At 39.0% G+C, this 19,208-nt stretch overlaps 1 long non-coding RNA gene across 1 annotated transcript; it reads right to left on the bottom strand.

Moving 5' to 3' along the window:
• Positions 1-8,293: 8,293 nt before the first annotated feature.
• On the bottom strand, positions 8,294-18,981 carry LOC140689119 (uncharacterized). Its single transcript, XR_012064001.1, has 4 exons — positions 18,947-18,981; positions 18,583-18,681; positions 8,466-8,517; positions 8,294-8,352 (listed from the first exon to the last, which is right to left on the bottom strand). It is a non-coding gene; the product is annotated as an uncharacterized lncRNA (long non-coding RNA).
• Positions 18,982-19,208: the final 227 nt, after the last annotated feature.

Below are 19,208 nucleotides of genomic sequence, written 5' to 3' on the forward strand. Positions count from 1 at the left end.
TTTTCCAAAGTTGACAGGTTTTGACGTTATTTAGTACATTGAATTTAATCATGATGAAATTATATTAACTGAAACAGAATCTCCGAATCTTTGAATTGTCACTTACGATTATCATAGGTTCTCAATTAAGAATTGCTAAGGAAACACTCCTCGCAAAACAATTTTATTCACTGAAGATATTAAGGTTATTATTAAGAATAAAGAGTGACACTCATTTGTTCCCACGCTGGGGTAGAGGGTATCTGTATGCCTGGTCGATTCATAGACATCTCAGATTTAACATGTCCTAGAAGGGACTGCTGACTTGATCTAGTTGTTTCCCAAATCAGTCCCCCTTCCTCCTCCTAATCTCGCCTCAGCTCTGGAAATGTCATGACCACCCCACCCAGTGAATTAGCCAGAATCCTAGGCTGTAATCAGTGTAATCCCACTTTCTCCTCTCCATTCTCTCACACAGCTGACACCAGGTCCTCTTTATTCTGTCATAAATACATGTGGAGTCCAAATCCTTCTCTCCATCTTCGCCTTCATCTTCAGCCGCCTTGGACCAGACCACCGTTGTTTCTCACTCGGATCACTCAGCAGCCTCCTGGCCACGCACTCTCACTCTTACGCCCCCCAACTCCATACAACATTACAAGTATGCTTTATTAAAACACACCTTGGTATCACTTAACTTACCCGTTTCAAAGCCCTGCAATAGTTTCCTGTTTCACTCGGAACAGAATCCAGATGTCTAACCTGGATGATCTGGCTTTGCCTATCATTTCAGGCTCATTTTCTGCTGCTCATTGACACACTGCTGGCTTTCTCTCCGCAGATTCTGTCTTGGTCTATTTGGGCTGCTGTCACAAAAACACCATGCACTGGGTGGCATCTGAACGACAGAAATTTGTTTCTCACAATTCTGGAGGCTGGGAAATCCAAGATCAAGTCTCCAGCAGATTTTGTGTCTTGTTCAGATACGGCTGTCTTCTCACCCTGTCCTCACACGGCAGAAGGGGTGGGCAAGCGCTCTGGAGTCTCTTTTACTGGGGTCCAGTTCCATTCATGAGGGCTCCACCCTCATGACCGGATCACCTCCAAAGGCCCCACCTCTTAATACTGTCACAGTGAGGGTTAGGATTGAACACAGGAATGTGGGGAAGGACAGATTCAGTCTATAGCAGATTCCACAAAGAAGACAAAACTCTTTCTGGCTTTGGGATCCTCACACAAACATCCCCCCTCCCACCAAAGATTCCCCCTCTAAATGTCACCTCCTCAGAAGTGCCTTTCCTGACCACTCTGCCCAGAATGGGAGAGTCACTTTCCTTCTGGCATTTACTATGACTTGTAATCATTTGCTTATTTGCTCTGCACTGTGTTGGGGTCTTCCCACCACAAAAATGTAAGCTCCCTGGAGCCAGAGGCTGGGTGCCTTGTCTACTTCCTATTTCTAGCACCTAGACCAATGTCTGTAACAAAGTGAATGTTAGATTAGTGCCTGTTGCAAGGTAGGTAATTAGTGACTTTGGGTTAATGAAGGCTAAACACTTTAGGTCTTATATCATTTCATCCTAATGAGAGAGAAATACTATTCACAGCAACATTTTACAGATAAGAAAATTGAAACTTAAAACTTTCTAGCTCTGTTACTTCCCTGTGTGGCCACACAGCTGGAGAGTGGTGACGGAACTGAACCGCATCCGTCTGCTCAGCTGCAGACTGGCTCTGGGACTCCGGGAGAACTGCCGGCTCTGAGGGGCCGGGGCAAGCCAAACACAAGCCCCGAAAGTCCTTCTCCTGCTTGATTAAGAATTATAAAATTCTAATTTCTCTAGTTTTACCAGCCTTTCTACATTTCCTAGCTGGAATCTTCTGTTACAAAGGGGGCTTAATACTGAATATGCTTCATACACATTGGACTGTGAGTAATTGAAATTACTACATAACTTGGGTTCCAAAACTCAGATAGGAATTTTGAATATACTTAACAAAAACCGTTCGGAGAGTAACAGAGGGGAAAAATGCATACTTCTTCTGGCTTCCCTCCCTGTCATTATTGGTCAGGATTTTTGCTCTTGTCTAGTCAATAGAGCAATTAATATCATCTCACAAAGCTCAGTAACCAGAGAGATCATGCATGTTCTATTAGAACAAATCATAGTTATTAGACATATTCCTGCAGAAGTATCATGTTGAAATATCACACATGTTCATGCGGTGGGTTTCAGGTGATTTGAGCAATTATTAATAGAATCACCATAAGCTAAAACTTCCCAAAACGCCAAAAGTGATTTCACTCACTCACCCACACAACTTTCCACTCTCTTCTTCATATCCTTTCTGGATGGTCTCAAAAAAGAAATTTGGGAACAATATTGTGGAGAAAGAGATAAGGGAGAAGTTTCTTTCCTCCCTAAATCCTACCATCATATCCATAAATTAACCATAAAAAGAAACAGTGATGGCAAATGAACATAAAGACAGCTCCACCAGAGATCCAGATGAGCTGCTGGGCATCAAGCCGTGGATCAGGGAGAGTCAGTGAAAACCAGAGATCACTCAGCATAGAGAGCAAGAGGAATGATGGCCAGGAAAAAAAAAAAAAAGGCTAAAGATTTGGAAAGAAATACATAAAAATGGCTGCCACTATCGCATTGGTTTGTGATTGGTGTCTGCTTAAAGGGGATCTTCAGCAGATTTGGTTGGAAAGGACTGGACATATAAGGCAAGTGCTGACTCTCCTTGTTGCTGGGGAAATAGGAAGAGAGAATATGTAGGGGAATCCTAGATTTTTCATCATGTTATTTTTAGCATGGGGACCAATTCATTCCTAAGTCTACAATGGTAGATGTTCCCAACAGGAATTTACTTGTATAATAAGGAACAGCCTGCTAGGAAACAAGTTATTCTAAGAGGAAAAGAGAATTGAGCCACAGGGGAAGCAGAGGGTGTTAACTTGGTATATCTCTAGAGCAGAGAGTTTCTCAGCATGGAACACAGAGTGGACTTTCCCATCGTGGACTATAGAAAATCCAATGAAGCTTCATTACTCTTGGAGTCGCCGCCCCTTCAGTGGCATCAGTAAGTCTGGTACCTGGAAGGGAGCCCTTGTAGTATTCAGAAACAAAGGCTGTAAAATCTGAAGGAGATAGGACCAAGGAGAAAAGGTAACATTACTTTTTTGAAGAAATAGGAAGTAGCATTCGTAGTCGGTGCTTTTGTCCTTAATGGATGGCACCTGCAGCCAAAGTGCCTAAACACCCTCAGGGACTCCCAGAAATAATGGGAGAGCTCAAGGTCCTGAAAAGAGAGGAGGGCAAAAGGGAAAATCTTTTTTTTTTTTTTTAACGGTTAATGAGACCACATTAGCACCTCACAGACGGGTATGTTCTAGGTAAATAATAATGGACCACAGTAGTGCACATGCATATAAAATATTTAAATCCCCTGCCAAAAAGAATATTATGTTTCCATAGGAGGATGTGAAATAAGGAAAATAAAAGGAACTTGGACATTATGTCAATGTTTCATATCACACAGAAGTACATATTGAAAGCGAACATGAAAGGAGAATAAATACCATAAAGGAGTGTGTGTGTGTGTGTATGTGTGTGTGTGTGTGTGTGTGTTTTCTGATGGGAAATAAACCAAGTACTCCACATTTCCTAATGTTATCTTCTTTCTTTACTTTTATTCCCATTCATTTTGATTTTATAGTATGCCATGCTACGCTCTTAAACTCCCTTGCTCTTTTGCCCTTTATTTCTCCTCCATGACAGTTACCAAGAATCCAGCTATCCATGTCTTTTGTGACTACATCTAGTGTGATGAGTCCTGCTGGGGAAGGTCTCGTTATCCAGCCAATGGGCATCACTAGGAATGTGAGCTCAGCGTTCTCAGCTGAACCCTTAGTGCGGATCAAAAGGACTGCCCTATTACGGTGGTCACTGTGCACAGCTCCTTACAATAGTTCTTTTTCTACCCTTCTTGGGACATTTCATTTCTCCTTATCCACACTCCCTCTCAGCAGACAACCTCAAGTAATCCTCCAAATTCTCAGGAAAAATAGATTTAATAAAGGGATCTCTTGAAAATCATAATTATGATTCATGAAGTTCCTCTGTGAAGCCCCTTTATTGTCTTTAGGATAAAGCCCCCAAACCTTAATATTCTTCTAAGACCTTGTAAGAATTGGCCTAAACTTACTTCTGGCCCCTCTCATGCAGCCGTCTTCTTTTCAGCCCACGTAAGCTTTCTTGAGACCGTCGGACACACCAAGCTCTTTACCTTGAGTCGTCACCCACACAGCTGTTTCTGCCTGCCAGTGTCTCTGCTTTTTTCTGTATCAACACTCTCTTCTTGTTCCAGACTAATGATCCCCTCCTCAGGACAGTTTTTCCCCACTATCCCCACTCCCTCAGATCAGGTCTTATGTACCCCTGTACCATATCCTGGTGCTTATTCAGGGCTCAAAAATATTTGCTCCCTGACTTTTTAATCCTCTCCCAGTTCACAAAGACCTGAAAGCCATCAAAACTTGATGTGATTCAGGAGCAATGGAGGACTATTCACCTCAGCACCTGCCCATAGTCAGTCTTATTTAAAGGAGATATAGTAGGTGAAAATGAAAAACTCCCTACCACCCAACTGTCAGAAAAGGCTCCAGTAATTTGCTTCATGGCCAATTGCTGTCAAAATTCTCAGTTTCTCCTTCTACTGAGATGTGGTAGCTAGGCAACTTCAATAACATTTGGAATCCAACCCACAAATCTCTCATTCCAAGACAGGATAAAGTGTCAAAACTGATTGGTTTCCCTTGAGAGACACTTTCCCAACAGCCACGAATATCGGCCAAATGTCGGAGAAGAAATCTTTATAAATACGTATACTTAAAGCATGCACAGGTATGATGTTTTATTGACTTAATTATGTGACATAGAGTGTCTGGCACAATGTGGGGAAGACTTGGATTTTCCTACTGTAAGGAGTCCATATGTAAATAATTATCCGTGTTAATACGACACATTTGAAAATAAAGGACTGCATATTGCAACACTGTAAATTAAGCAAAACAAGCAGTTATTTCAAGAGGATTTTTCCAAGCATGAAATCCTTGCTGTAACATCTGTCCTGTAAATGACAAATTTAAGTGAGGTAATAAATCAAATGTCTTGTGCATACATACTTGGACTGAAGAAAAAGGACTTAGCAGAAAACCCTACCAAATAATGATTTTAAGGTGGAAGCTACTACTGCAGGATTAGTCAAACAAAACTTTATCTTCTCACAGCTCCAAGTTAGCTGGAGATTGAACATATCCTCTAAGGGACTCTCTGAATTTCACCAGTATAAATACGACTGAGTTATCACAAATTTCAAAGATGAATAATGGCTACTTAATGCTCTGCCCACCTCAAAATTCTCTAGTGTGAAGCAACCAAGTGCTTCCTTTTATTTTTTTTTTTAACTTGTGAACGTATATGTAAAACAGTAATAAGAACATGTTAAGCCCAATGATATTCATTCCCTGGCACAAACAGTGTTTTAATACATAATTAAAACTTCCCATTCGGAGAGGAGAAATGATATGGTGGAACTGGAGAACTACTTTTTCTAATTGTTTATTAAGCAACGTAGCTAATCAACTATTTTTCTATTTCCCAATTTTTTATTGCCTGAAATTATAAGCACATTTTAACTTTCCTTAATACTTTTGATCAATCCAGAAAAGCCTTTGAGTTTTACCAGGAGTGTAGTATTTTGTTCTTTCCCAAATCTATCCACCAATTAAAACAAAGCAATCCTACGTGATTATTCTTTCCCTCTAATGAGTTTTTAGCCTGGGATGTGCTCCATAAAGCAAATGCATTGCTATAAAAATAATGACTATATGTTTCTCAGATTCACAAAAATATATGTTCATGGTGAATACATAAACCTCTAAAATGTAATAAAATTTCTTTAAAATGTAATAAAATATCCAAATATTTAAATACAGATTGAATTTTTAAACATTCCTCTTCAACTTATTTATGCAAAATTACAGCCAAAAATTCTACTCCGCTTTAGTACACTTCAGCTGGTTGTGGGACAAGCATATTTTGCTAAACCAGTTTAACAAAGAAAAATAGTAGGAGTTAATTTAATTTACCAGTTAGAAACTGGGGGCATGTCTGTCAGTTATCTGACAGCAGAATCAGAACCAAGAAGAGTTTGGTGCCAGGTAATTGAGAAACTGCTTAAATGCATTTTGGCTTTTGATTTCTGAACAGTTTTCAAGAAGGCCAGTCCTGGGCCAATTATGCAATGTCACGCTCGGAAAACAGGAAACTGCCTTACGAGGAAGTTGTTACTGTCGTTTATAAGCTATCTCAGACTGCTCATTCAAGGACAGTTAAGGCATTTTGCTGTGAAGCAGCTGTATTGTACGGGAAAGCAAATCAGTCACAAGAAGCAAGACACACGAACAAACAAAGTGAAAACAGACACTTAGATAGAGAAAACAAACTGGTGGTTGCCAGAGGGGAGGGGTTCTGGGGGTTGGGTGAAATAGATAAAGGGGATCAAGAGGTACAAACTTCTAGTTATAAACTAAATAAGTCACAAGATGTAATATGCAGCATGAAGTATGTGGTCGATAATACTGTAATAACTTTGTATGGGGACAAATGATTACAAGACTTACCATGGTATCATTTTATAATGTATTTAAACATCAAATCATTATGTTGTACACCCGAAACTAACGTAATATTGTAAGTCAACTGTACTTTAATTTAAAAATAAAGAAGTGTGGATGTGTATCCTGGCTCTTCCATGTACTGCTTCCATGAATAATCTTGGACAAGTCATTTAATGTTCTAGTTGCAATTTTATCATCCTTGCAAAGGCTATTATACCCACTTCAAAGGATTGTAATAAGGCTCCTGTAAGAATATAAATGATGAAATGCTTTCTGTTCTAAAGGACACTCACCTAAGAGATGGTGATTATTATTTTTCACAGAAAATCCTTGCCACAGTATTAATGAATCTGTGACCTTGGATCTCAAGTGCTAAAGACCCATCTAAAGATGCTACAACCTTTTCCTTTTGCTTGTAGGTATTACTCCGAGAACTGTTAAAATAGTAAAGTGCATATAATTCATTTGCAAGGAGACTGGTTCTTGTCCAGCTTTTGAACTCATAGATTATCTACAGCAAGCGAAACCTCACAAGAGTAAATACACTGGAGAATTTATTGTGCTTATGGGTTTGCCTTTCTTCATGTAAGGGATGTAACCTGAAATGTTACTTACAAGTTGACTCATATTTAACCATATTGAAAAGAGATTGTTTTTTAGATTAAAGAAATGCTGTGATAAGTCTTTTGCAGACTAAAGAATTCCTTCAGTGTAGGAAAACGATGGTCTTGTAAATACAGATTTTTACATGCCTAATATTCTACAAGCAGGAATATAACTTCACTGGGATTTTTCTTGACTCAGGAGCTTCACTTATGACATAGAGGTACCTACACTGAACCAAGAGAAAATACCAGTGAAGAATTAAAATTCTGTCATCTGAATATTCTCTTAGAGAAATTGTTGTCTTACATGAGATAACATTCTGTCTACATCCATATCATCCATTCAGCAGAACTCTTTCTTCTGCAGATGGAGTCACAGTCACCCTTTAATTCGAGTACTGGCCTCTCTGTATCAGTACCTGAACATCAGTGTTTGAATGACAGATATTGCCTCTCCGTTACCCATCTCAAATCTCCATTTGCTTATGTCCTGTCATAGACTCTGGCTTTTGACTCTCTTTGTTTGTTGTGTATGTTTGTTATTTTTGTTGTTTACTCTGTGATTGGACTCATAGGATCAGAAGAGTCATTTGGATAGTCTTTTAGTTCCCATCTTCTCCTTTGCCCCAGACAATCCCTTGCAATTTAGTTCTTCTTAGAGCCAGGAAAGGGCAACAGCTACTCCTCAATCAGCCCCAACCTCAGGATCTCCTGTCTGGGCACATTCTCAGACCTCTTATGGGCCCTGTTGTCTTGATTTTTTAAAAAAAATTTCCTAAGGCAGATTTATTTCTAGTTGAAAGTAACAGCAAGCCAACAAAAAAAACTAGTTGAGTCAAAAAATGAAAATTTATTGGAAGACTTATAACCACAAAAAAAGCAAATATGGCCCAGGGATCAATTGGGAATAGAAACTCCAATGTCTCCAGAATGTACTACACATCATTTATTCACACATTGGCTTCATTTTCTTAGGAAAGGTTTTCCCACCATCAGGAAACAGAATCTGGCAACAACTCCATCTTCAGTCTTCAATTAGCATCACCAAAAAATGACTGACTCCAGCTGTCTCTTTGCCTAAATCCAAAAATCAGGCGAAGACCTCTAGTTTGTCTGGTGAACGGTTCATTCCCAGACCGATCAGCTAAGGTCAGGTAGAGAGTGATGTCACTCGCGATTTGTTGACTCACCTCTGGTCTTTCTGTGTGGTTGGGAGTGGCAGCTCTCGTTCCAACTGGATGGCTAAAATGAGAGAAATACCATTTCCCAGGAGGAGATAAGGATGGAGAAACAATTTCTAGAAGAAAGAAAGACTGACTGGACAGACAAAGCAATGATTGTTCATTAGGGTAGATATCCAGGTGGCATATTATCTTGAGATCTTTTGGTTTTCATATATTCCACATTCCTACACATCCACAAAGTAACTCCTGGCTTTTGTTTATATCAAAATTTTCTTAAGGTCAAGTTGGCTGATGGATAGGAAAGGGAATTAATCTGAAAAGGTTTTATAGGTGAATTAACACTTTGAGTACTGGTTAAATTCCAAAAATGTCTTCTATAATCTTTCATTTTCTTACCCACCCACTCCCCCCAAAAAAAACCTGATGTGAGATATCTCTATTCCCAGATAAACAACTTAATACTCAGGAATAATATAACTGCTTCAAGATGATAAAACTAGTAAGGACTAAGCAGGAACTGAAGTCCTGTATATATTCAGTTGGAAAAGGGACAATGCAGAGGGGCTGGTGCAGACTGAATTCACGATGACAATTGTGAGGAAGTAAATTTGGCATTCAGGGTTTATTTTTACACATCTACCCCACAAAAGTTTTGTTGCTTTACAGGGATCAAGTCCAAGAACAACTCAGGCCATATTCCTGGATTATTAGTACAAGAAACAGAAACAAATAATTGCTTTCCTTTCTTTCTTTGGGATCTGTTTTATTCATCATCACAGCATTAAGATGGAAAGTTGAGATTAGGGTGTAGACCCAGAGAAATGAGGCCAAGGAGACCAGCTGTCCTGCTGACTATAACTCATGTTAAAGGCTTTCTCACAGCACTGTATGATAAGAAGACTCTATTGGGATTTGGTGGAAAGTCTTTAAAAAGTAAACAATAATTTTTTCCTAGAATATCCCTTTGTCATAATACCTTCTTGAATCTGTGGAGGTGTTAGCCAGCTCTTGGAGGATTCCTGGATCTTTGGTCCTTGTCAAATGTCATTGCATCTCAAATAAGAATTGGTAAGAGATGACTATACATACAGAGCATGAAAGATGATAGAACTTTCACTCTGTATCCACAGAATACAGCTTAAATCCTTTTCACTTGATTACATTTAACACTCACCACTATGTATAGGTCTTGTGCTTGACACCAGGCATGCAAAGATATATCCCTTCCCTCAAACTCACAGGACTGTGGATGTACTTTGATGCATTTCTGAGTTCAAAGCTTTCAATTAACTATCAAGATAATTTTGTGATGTGAGTACCAAGTATGGTGTGTACTTGGCACATAGATCACAGGCCACTCAGACAACAGATTCATAAAGTAGCTAACATCACTTCGATGTTGTAGATGGAAGTATCTGAAAGCTTGAAAGGTACATACAGTAAATAACTGATAAAGGCAGGACTTGAGTCCATCTGCCTGGCTCTGGAGTTCAAATACATATCCCATTCCTCCATGCTCCTATGCTAAAATTTAAGTTAAAGTCTTAGCGTTTTCTTTCCTCTCTTACACATTTGGCAGAAATGTGGGCAATGTAGGAGATAAATCTGGGAATGTGCTCGCTGATCTGAGCACTGACACCCAATGGAATTAATTTGCTCTTGACACTGCACTCCATGTTTGTTTAAGCATATATTTAATTTATGATAACATTGTAAAATGGTATGGTCTGGAAAGCTGAGATGAAATTAAAGTCTTTCCCTACCTAATTTCCAAGGCTAGGATTTCAACAAAGTCCAACCAACTCTAAAGAGTCAATTTGGTTATTAAAAGAGCTCTCAGATGGAAAAATACTGCTCAATTAACAGTAACATTTGAAGAAATGGCTCTGATATGAGAACAATTTTCTAATTTTATTCTTGAACTCGGGTACATTCTATTTTAACACAGAACTTCTCAAATTACATTTACTAAGTTTTCATTTTACCTTCCAATGTTTTTTTATTATATATTTCCCATCTCTGACTCTCATTTAGTTAGGCAAAATGCCATCTACAACCAATATCATTTTAATTATAATCTAAACCCACATGAAGACCCTAATGAAAATAATACTTCCCTAACAAACACACAGTCAAGGTATGGACATTGAGGAAATTCTTTGATTTTATGCTAAAATTACTAAATTATCTTTTTCAATTCTAACTGAGACCACTTTAGTGGATGATATTAATATAACTATTATACAAATGAGGAAATAACAATGAAAGTGGTTGAGCTATCTGGGCCAGGATGACAGCCTTCTGAATGGTACAAGGATGCAAACTGAGAAGGTCTGTCCCGGCTTTCCCAGTCTTCACTGATTTTATTGTCACTCATCCTTGGTCCATTGTAATATGAAGCAATTTCTACCTCATCCTCTGTGCAGCATTTTTGAACATTCGTTGATCTCCTGGACATTCATTTAATATTCAGAAATTATTACTTGAACATCTATTTTATGAAAAGCACTATGCCAGACATCGTTGGAGACCGAGATCAACAAGACCCAAGTTCTGCCCTGATGGAGTTTAAACTCTAGTCTGTGAACAAAGGCAAAAGCCCCAGTCTGCAGAATTTCAGGAAATAGATGATTTAAAAACTGTCATGTGAGAGCCATGTTTTAAATGCCATGGGATTTAACAGAAAAGGGAGGTCACATCTAGGTATGGAGGGGAGAAGGCATCATAAGGAAGTGGTACCTGGGCAGCTTTCTGAGCCTTCAAGAATAGGGAGGATTCTTCAACAAATGGTGTTGGGAAAACTGGACAGCAGCATGTAAATCAGTGAAGCTAGAACACTCTCTTACACCATACACAAAGATAAACTCAAAATGGATCAAAGACTTAAACATAAGACAAGATACAATAGACCTCTTAGAAGAAAACATAGACAAAACATTATCTGACATACATCTCAAAAATGTTCTCCTAGGGCAGTCTACACAAGCAATAGAAATAAAAGCAAGAATAAACAAATGGGACCTAATTAAACTTACAAGCTTCTGCACAGCAAAGGAAATCATAAGCAAAACAAAACAACAACCTACATCTGGGAGAAAAGTTTTGCAAAAGATGAAACTGACAAAAAGTCTTGATCATCAGAATATATAAGCAGCTCATATGACTTAATAAGAAAAAAACAGACAACTCAATCCAAAAATGGGCAGAAGACCTAAACAAGTAGTTCTCCAAGGAAGAAATACAGATGCTCAATAGGCACATGAAAAAATGCTCAGTATCACTAATTATCAGAGAAATGCAAATCAAAACTACAATGAGGTATCACCTCACATCAGTCAGAATGACCATCATTCAAAAGCCCACAAATGACAAATGCTGGAGAGGCTGTGGAGAAAAGGGAACCCTCCTACACTGCTGGTGGGAATGCAGTTTGGTGCAGCCACTGTGGAAAATAATATGGAGATTCCTCAAAAGACTAGGAATAGACTTACCATATGACCCAGGAATCCCACTTCTGGGCATATATCCAAAAGGAACTCTACTTCAAAATGACACCTGCACCCCAATGTTCATAGCAGCACTATTTACAATAGCCATGACATGGAAACAGCCTAAATGTCCATCAACACATGACTGGATAAAGAAGAAGTGGTATGTTTATACAGTGGAATACTATTCAGCCATAAAAACAAAAGCATAATGCCATTTGCAACAACATGGATGTCCCTGGAGAATGTCATTCTAAGTGAAGTAAGCCAGAAAGAGAAAGAAAAATACCATATGAGATTGCTTACATGTGGAATCTAAAAAAATAAAATAAAAAATAAAATAAAATAAAATAAAATACATACAAAATAGAAACAGACTCAGAGACATAGAATACAAACTTGTGGTTGCCAAGGGGGAAGGGGGTGGGAAGGGACAGACTGGGATTTCAAAATTTGTAGATACTGACAGGCATATGCAGAATAGATAAACAAGATTATACTATATAGCACAGGGAACTGTATACAAGATCTTGTGGTAGCTCATAGTGAAAAAAAAATGTGACAATGAATATACACATGTTCATGTATAACTGAAAAATTGTGCTCTACACTGGAATTTGACATAGCATTGTAAAATGACTATAACTCAATAAAAAATGTTAAAAAAAAAAGAAGATGTGTTATATTTATACAATGGAATACTATTCAGCCATAAAAACAACAGCATAATGCCATTTGCAGCAACATGGATGTCCCTGGAGAATGTCATTCTAAGTGAAGTAAGCCAGAAAAAGAAAGAAAAATACCACTTGAGATTGCTCATATGTGGACTCCAAAAAAAAGAAAGAAAGAAAGAGACAAATGAACATGAATACAAAACAGAAATAGACTCATAGACATAGAATACAAACTTGAGGTTGCCAGGGGGAGGGAGATGGGAAGGGACCAACTGGGAGTTCGAAATTTGTAGATACTGACAGGCATATGTAGAATAGATAAACAAAATTATACTGTATAGCACAGGGAAATATATACAAGATCTTGTGGTAGCTCACAGTGAAAAAGAATGTCACAATAAATATATATATATGTTCATGTATAACTGAAAAATTGTGCTCTACACTGGAAATTGATACAACATTGTAAGCTGACTATAACTAAAAAGAAAAAAAAAGAATTAGCTATAAAGAAAAAAAAATAAAAAAGAATAGGGAAGATTGCAGCAGGAAGAGGGGGAAGAGGGGTGGGAGATGCCAGAAGAAGATGTCACAGGGTCGAGAGCATAAAAGTAAGAATGCCCCCAAGCATTCAGGGAATTGTGAGAGGTCCCGTTCAATGGGGAATGTCTAAGAAGGTTGTGAAAGATGAAACCTAAAGACAGAATCAGAAGCCAGGTGAAAATGGGCTGAAATTTCAGTCTAAGAAACCCACTGTTGTGTCCACATATTTTCTGTGTCTTCATGAGCATTGTTATGTGCAACCAAGGTTGCTGAATTTAGAGCAATCTGTTGGTTGTTTTTAAAAAATCGATGTAAGGAGCTGCTGCTACCCAGATGCTTACTCTTCATGGAGTTGTCTCATCATTACTCATCTAAGGAAGATCTAGGTGTTTGGTCACAATCAGGTTAATCTTTCATTCTCAGTCCACCCAGCAGATAAGGACAATGTGCCCTTGGAAGAAATTTCTTTTTGCATTGCCAGTTCTTTTAGATGTAACCTTCTTTTGAAATAAAATGCAAAGTTTTTAGTGTATGGTGCTAAGGAAAAAAATGTATGTGAACAGGCAGAATAATCTAAACAAAAAACACTTTTGCTTTAGATATTGTGGTTCCTTTGGCATCTTAACCTTTAGTCTTTAGGACTGAAGGATTCATCTCCTAGCCAGTCCTAAGTTCATTAGTAGCTTTGATGAGATCCTTAGTCGGAAAACAGAAGTCGGCGAGGAATAGATCAGAAAGAAGTCTGCTTTGATGGCAGAAGTTCCCTACAGAATAGCCTGATGGGGGAAAAATATCAAAAGAGATGAGAATATGGCCTTGATTCCTTAAAACTCTTTTGATATACTGTTAAATGGCTTCATTCATCTCAAATAAGCCAAATGGTCTAGAAAAGAAAGGAAGGTCACAGAATATGAATTACTTAGAAAAGAATAAACGTGGATCCAGATGATCAGTTTTTAAAAACGTAGAATGTATATGGAACTCTGGCAAAACAACAGGATGACAGGCATGGAACGAAGCAGGGGGGAAAAGGCAAAAGTAGGAATAGGCCATGTTCAGAAGAGGATCCCCAAAAGGACCATAAGCATCTGAAGAGATACTTCAGTCCACTAGCAGTATGAGTAATGCAACTTAAAACAATAATGGGAACTACTTTTTATCCACTGGGTTGGTGAAGATGAAAAAGTTGGCTAATTCCAAATGAAGCTATAGGCCTGGAGAAAAGAAACAGGAACTCTTAGGCACTATTTGTTGAAGTACATTATAGTATAGCTTCTTTGAAGAGGACCCTGACAACATAGCGGAATTAAATTTGCAGTCTCTTTTGTTGGTACCCTCCCCAGAGACAAAAGCCAGCCACAGTTCCATACGGGAACATGGCAAAGATATTCATTGTAGCAGGGAGTTGAAAGTGACCTGGGTTTCCATCAGCAGATGCAACAGTATGTCGTGCAACAGTTAAAAGCAATGCCCTGGAGACACATCCAGCAAAGTGAAAATATGATAAAAACAATGTTGAGTGAAAAGCAGGAAAAAAATGTATCTCACCAAACAACACTATGCATTTTTATAGACACATATATATCATAAACATAAGCCAATGCAGTGGAAAGGGTGCCAAACAGGGCAGGAAGGAAACAGTAGTGGAGGTCAGAAATGATGGGGAAATGTTACCATAATATTTTTTAAAGTAGGATCTTCCATAATGAAAAGGTGCCATGAATTGTGCAAGGTGCACAGAGAGAGAAGGAAGGAGGGAAAGGAGGAAGGAAGGAAGGAAGAGAGGGAGGGAGGAAGGGAAAGCAGAAGTATAATTATAAAGAAATGATACTTTCATATCATTCAACTACTTTGTATTGGATGCTTACCAAGGATCAGACCCTGTACTGTACCACTTATTCAGCAAACAGGGTAGAAACTAAACATTCAAAAGATTGTTATTCTTCAGAGTAATCACCTTGGGAAACTAGGTGTTCAGTTTTTCAAGCAGTCACTGCTCAGAATATTTGTGGGTTTGCCATACTTTGAAGTCTGTTGATTTCCAGCATATTTAAGTGTCATCAGGAAAAAGAAGAAAGTTATCTCATTACTTTGTAAATCACACCTTGCTTGCATATATATGTGGTGTGTGTATGAGCACATACATAATACATATTAAAAAACATATACATATATATATTATACTACCTACTTTGATCATTCATCTTACCTATGAAAGATTACTCTGTATAACTTTCACCAGTTTCAAAAAATTAAATCCTTTCCCCAAAGTATTAAGATTTGCCACTCTCTTGGAAAACATGTGGCTGACTCTAAAAGGGTTTTATAAGCAGCAGTAGCATTCTTGACATGTCTTCACCTACTAGTCACCCCGACCCCAAGGTGATTACTTTAAGGGACAACACTCATTTGCCTGGACACATTCTTGTACATTTACTTAAAAATAAAAGTGTGCAGAAGTTCAAAGAAAGCTACTCCAATTTACTTTTGTTTGTATTCCTATTCTTTCAGTCATGGATTTGCTTATTCATGAAATAAATGTTTATTGAGTCTTTATGTTAGGGTCTGAGATCTGCTGAAGACAGAATGAAAAATAAATAACAGCTCATGCCTAAGGTAATTCAAAGCCTGATGATTTTACTTTCATAGTTTGTGGATTTGTGTAAATATCCATGTGGATTAAAGTGACTTAAGCCAAATTTCTGGCCAAAGTTTAACTCCTCTGTTTGAATGAAACTGCTTTATATTCTAGTGAGATTCAACTCTCCACTGAAGGCAAACAGTAGAACAGAAAGATAAGCAATGTTTCCCACACAGTTTTGTATTCAAATTTGGGAGCATATCAGGACCAGGGCCCCTCGGTGTATCTGGCAGAAACCCTCTGAGCGGAGTTGAAAGAAGAAATTTCTCAATATCTAGTGCCTAACTGAGCCCAGTCCACCAGAGGGTTCTGGAAGAGGGGCATCTTGCTGCAAATTATTTCTTCAGCCACCATGTATGTCAAATTCCGATTATCCTCCAAGCCCACTTGGGATGGTCTCATCTAATCCCAGAGATAAGGATGATATTTAAGACCTTCACACACTGCCTCAGCCACGTCGGTGGCTGCATTAAGCACCGCTACGGTGCAAATTAATCTCCAAAATTCAGAGGTTTAACCCAACAGTGAAGCATTGTCGGTCAGCAGAAGGCTCCACTTCACCTGATAATTTACGGCTGTCCAGTGTGGGTGTCAGCAGCGAATGGGAGACGTCTAAGAACAGATAAAGGAAAGAACTGTTTACAAGATGTCAGTAGGGTGAGGGGAACCACAAAGATACCACAGTATCCCACGGCTCTTAACAGTTGACTGAACCCTAAGGCCTAAAAAAGCTCAACCAGGCAGCAGTTACTGGAATTTAAAAAGCTGTTTCAAGAGTGCCACCTCATAGGAAACTTGTTCAAGAGCAGCTCAGCCAGCCAGCAGCAACCGCCCAGGGAAGAGGCTGGGGATAAGCATCTTAACCTCTCTGTGTTTCTTTCTCCAACCTGCTACTGGCGCCCTCCCAGCCCAGCATGAAGCCAGAGGGAAAGGCAGGCCATTGAGCAGCCATCACAGCACCCTCCTGGGTGCCAAGCAAAGCAGAGAAGAGAGAAAGGGAGCTTGGAGGAGCCGATGAAAATCACCAGTGCTGCACACCAAGCTGACCAAGGCTCTGTCTGTCTGTCTGTGGCTTCATTTTGTTGTCACCATTTCGCTACACTTGTTGCCATGGGCATTCTTCGAGGCAGACTCTGTTGCTGTCTATTGAATCCCCTGCACTCAATAGTGCCTGGTATATGATAGGAGTTCTCCAAATTTGCTCTGCGTGTCCGCTGAATTAATGATCCGACGCTTGTGTTTCGAGATGGGCACAGAATAGTTACACAATAAATGTTTACCAAACGCACTCATTCAAGGGAATTCCTGAATGTGGACTCAGGTCCAGAGAAGCATGCCTCTAACTGAGCTCCACTCACAATCCCAACCTTCAGGTATCAATGTTCACAGCTAGCGCTTTCTACATTTGATGGCTCTAGGGGAAGAAGTTGAATAATAGCAATCCATCAACAGCTGCAACAATATCTAAATATATATATTTATATATGTAGATACATTTGTCATCAGGCCTTAAAAGGCTTTCTTTGGCATCTGCACAACTTTAAATTAGTTTTAATCACAGTTACTGATGCTCCAGTATGTGCTTTATTCTCACCAAAATTGCTTGGGGTAATTTTTGTTGTTATTGGGAAATTGTTTTGTTCAAGATCAGGTTATTCTTGTCATTCTAAGTGAAGTAAGCCAGAAAGAGAAAGAAAAATACCATATGAAATTGCTCATATGTAGAAACTAAAAAAGAAAAAGAACATAAATACAAAACAGAAACAGACTCATAGACATAGAATACAAACTTGTAGATGCTGGGGGGAGGAGGGTGGGAAGGGACAGACTGGGATTTCAAAATTTGTAGATACTGGCAGGCATATGTAGAATAGGTAAGATTATATTGTACAGCACAGAGAAATATATACAAGATCTTGTGGTAGCTCACACCAAAAAAAAAATGTGACAATATATATATGTATGTTCATGTATAACTGAAAAATTGTGCTCTACACTGGAGTTTGACACAACATTGTAAAATGACTATAACTCAATAAAAAATGTTAAAAATTAAAAAAAATAAATTACAGAAAAAGATCAGGTTATTCTTTCATTTATTTAACAAATGTTTACTGAGTAGCTACTATCTTTCTGGTGCTTATGCTACAGGGTTGATCAGACAGTTCTTGTCCCTTAAACATCCACAGTTTTGTGGGAAAGATTAGTATGCAGGTAATTACTACACAGCGTGATTTTTTGCTGCAATAGGAATAAGCACTGGGTACCATAGATGCACATGGTGTAAAGGACTGTAGATCTAGTTTTAGGAGATTCAGGGAAGACTTCCTGGAAGAAGTGACTTCCAAACTAGGAGGCAAAGCACAAGCAGGAATCTGAAGATAAGCAGGGTAGAAAGAGAACAATACTGCAAGCAGAATGAATACCATCCATAACGATGCAGAGATAACAGGATATTGTTGGAAATTTACATAGTTCAGTTTGGCTTCAAGTTAGCATGTGAAGGATGGAGAAGTGACCAGTGAGGCCCCAGAACATGACAGGGACAGATCACAGAGGTTTGTCTGTCATATTAAGGAGCTGGGACTTTTCCCCTGGGGCACTAGTGTATAGAGGTGGGATGCTGGATCACTGAGTGTTAGAACCACGGGAATGACATCATCAGAAATTAATTTTAGAACTGCTTTTGTAGTGGAAAGTTATCTTCATCAACCCCCCGGCTTTGAAGCCCCACCCGAAATAACACACTGTGTAAGTAAAAACAGTATACCTACTTTGCAGACACATCTTAAGGAAGATCCTGCTGTCCCTTCATAGCTGCCACTGCAAGTGTAAACACTTCCCGCCGGACTGTCATCTCCTCCTGAAAGAAACTTCATTGACAACCAAAATAAAGTCAAGGAACCATAAACAGAAACCGACCAGGATTGTGTAAAGCAGGAAGTGATTTTAGTTCCAAATAGAAAATGTCCCACAATCCTGTCCTAACAAGAATTTCCAGCTAGAAGTTGCTTCTCAAAAGAACCAACAATTTAAATCAACCACGTCTCCCAGCGAATTCCCAGCCCTGGATCAGTGTTAGGCATTCGCTCCTGCCTCTCACTTCCCTTTCAAGCTGTGTGAACCACTGGCCTTTACCTGTTCTCATCATTCCTCGTCACCTGCTTCGGCTGAAAATAAACATGAAAGATCATTACTGAAAAGAAGAAGGAGGAATTGGTATTTATGGAGCCCCTGTTCAAGTCACATTAGGTATTTCCTGATACCTTCAGTATGTTCATTTTGTCCTTATAGCATTTACCTGTGAGGCTGGTAAAATCCCTGTTCTGCACGTAAGAAACCAGACCTCGTGGTGATTCATTCCTCCTGTCCCTGTGCCAGGCGCTGGGGCACTGGGCTA

The sequence above is a fragment of the Vicugna pacos genome, chromosome 25, assembly GCF_048564905.1.
Source record: "Vicugna pacos chromosome 25, VicPac4, whole genome shotgun sequence".
In the NCBI taxonomy this organism is placed as follows: Eukaryota; Metazoa; Chordata; class Mammalia; order Artiodactyla; family Camelidae; genus Vicugna; species Vicugna pacos.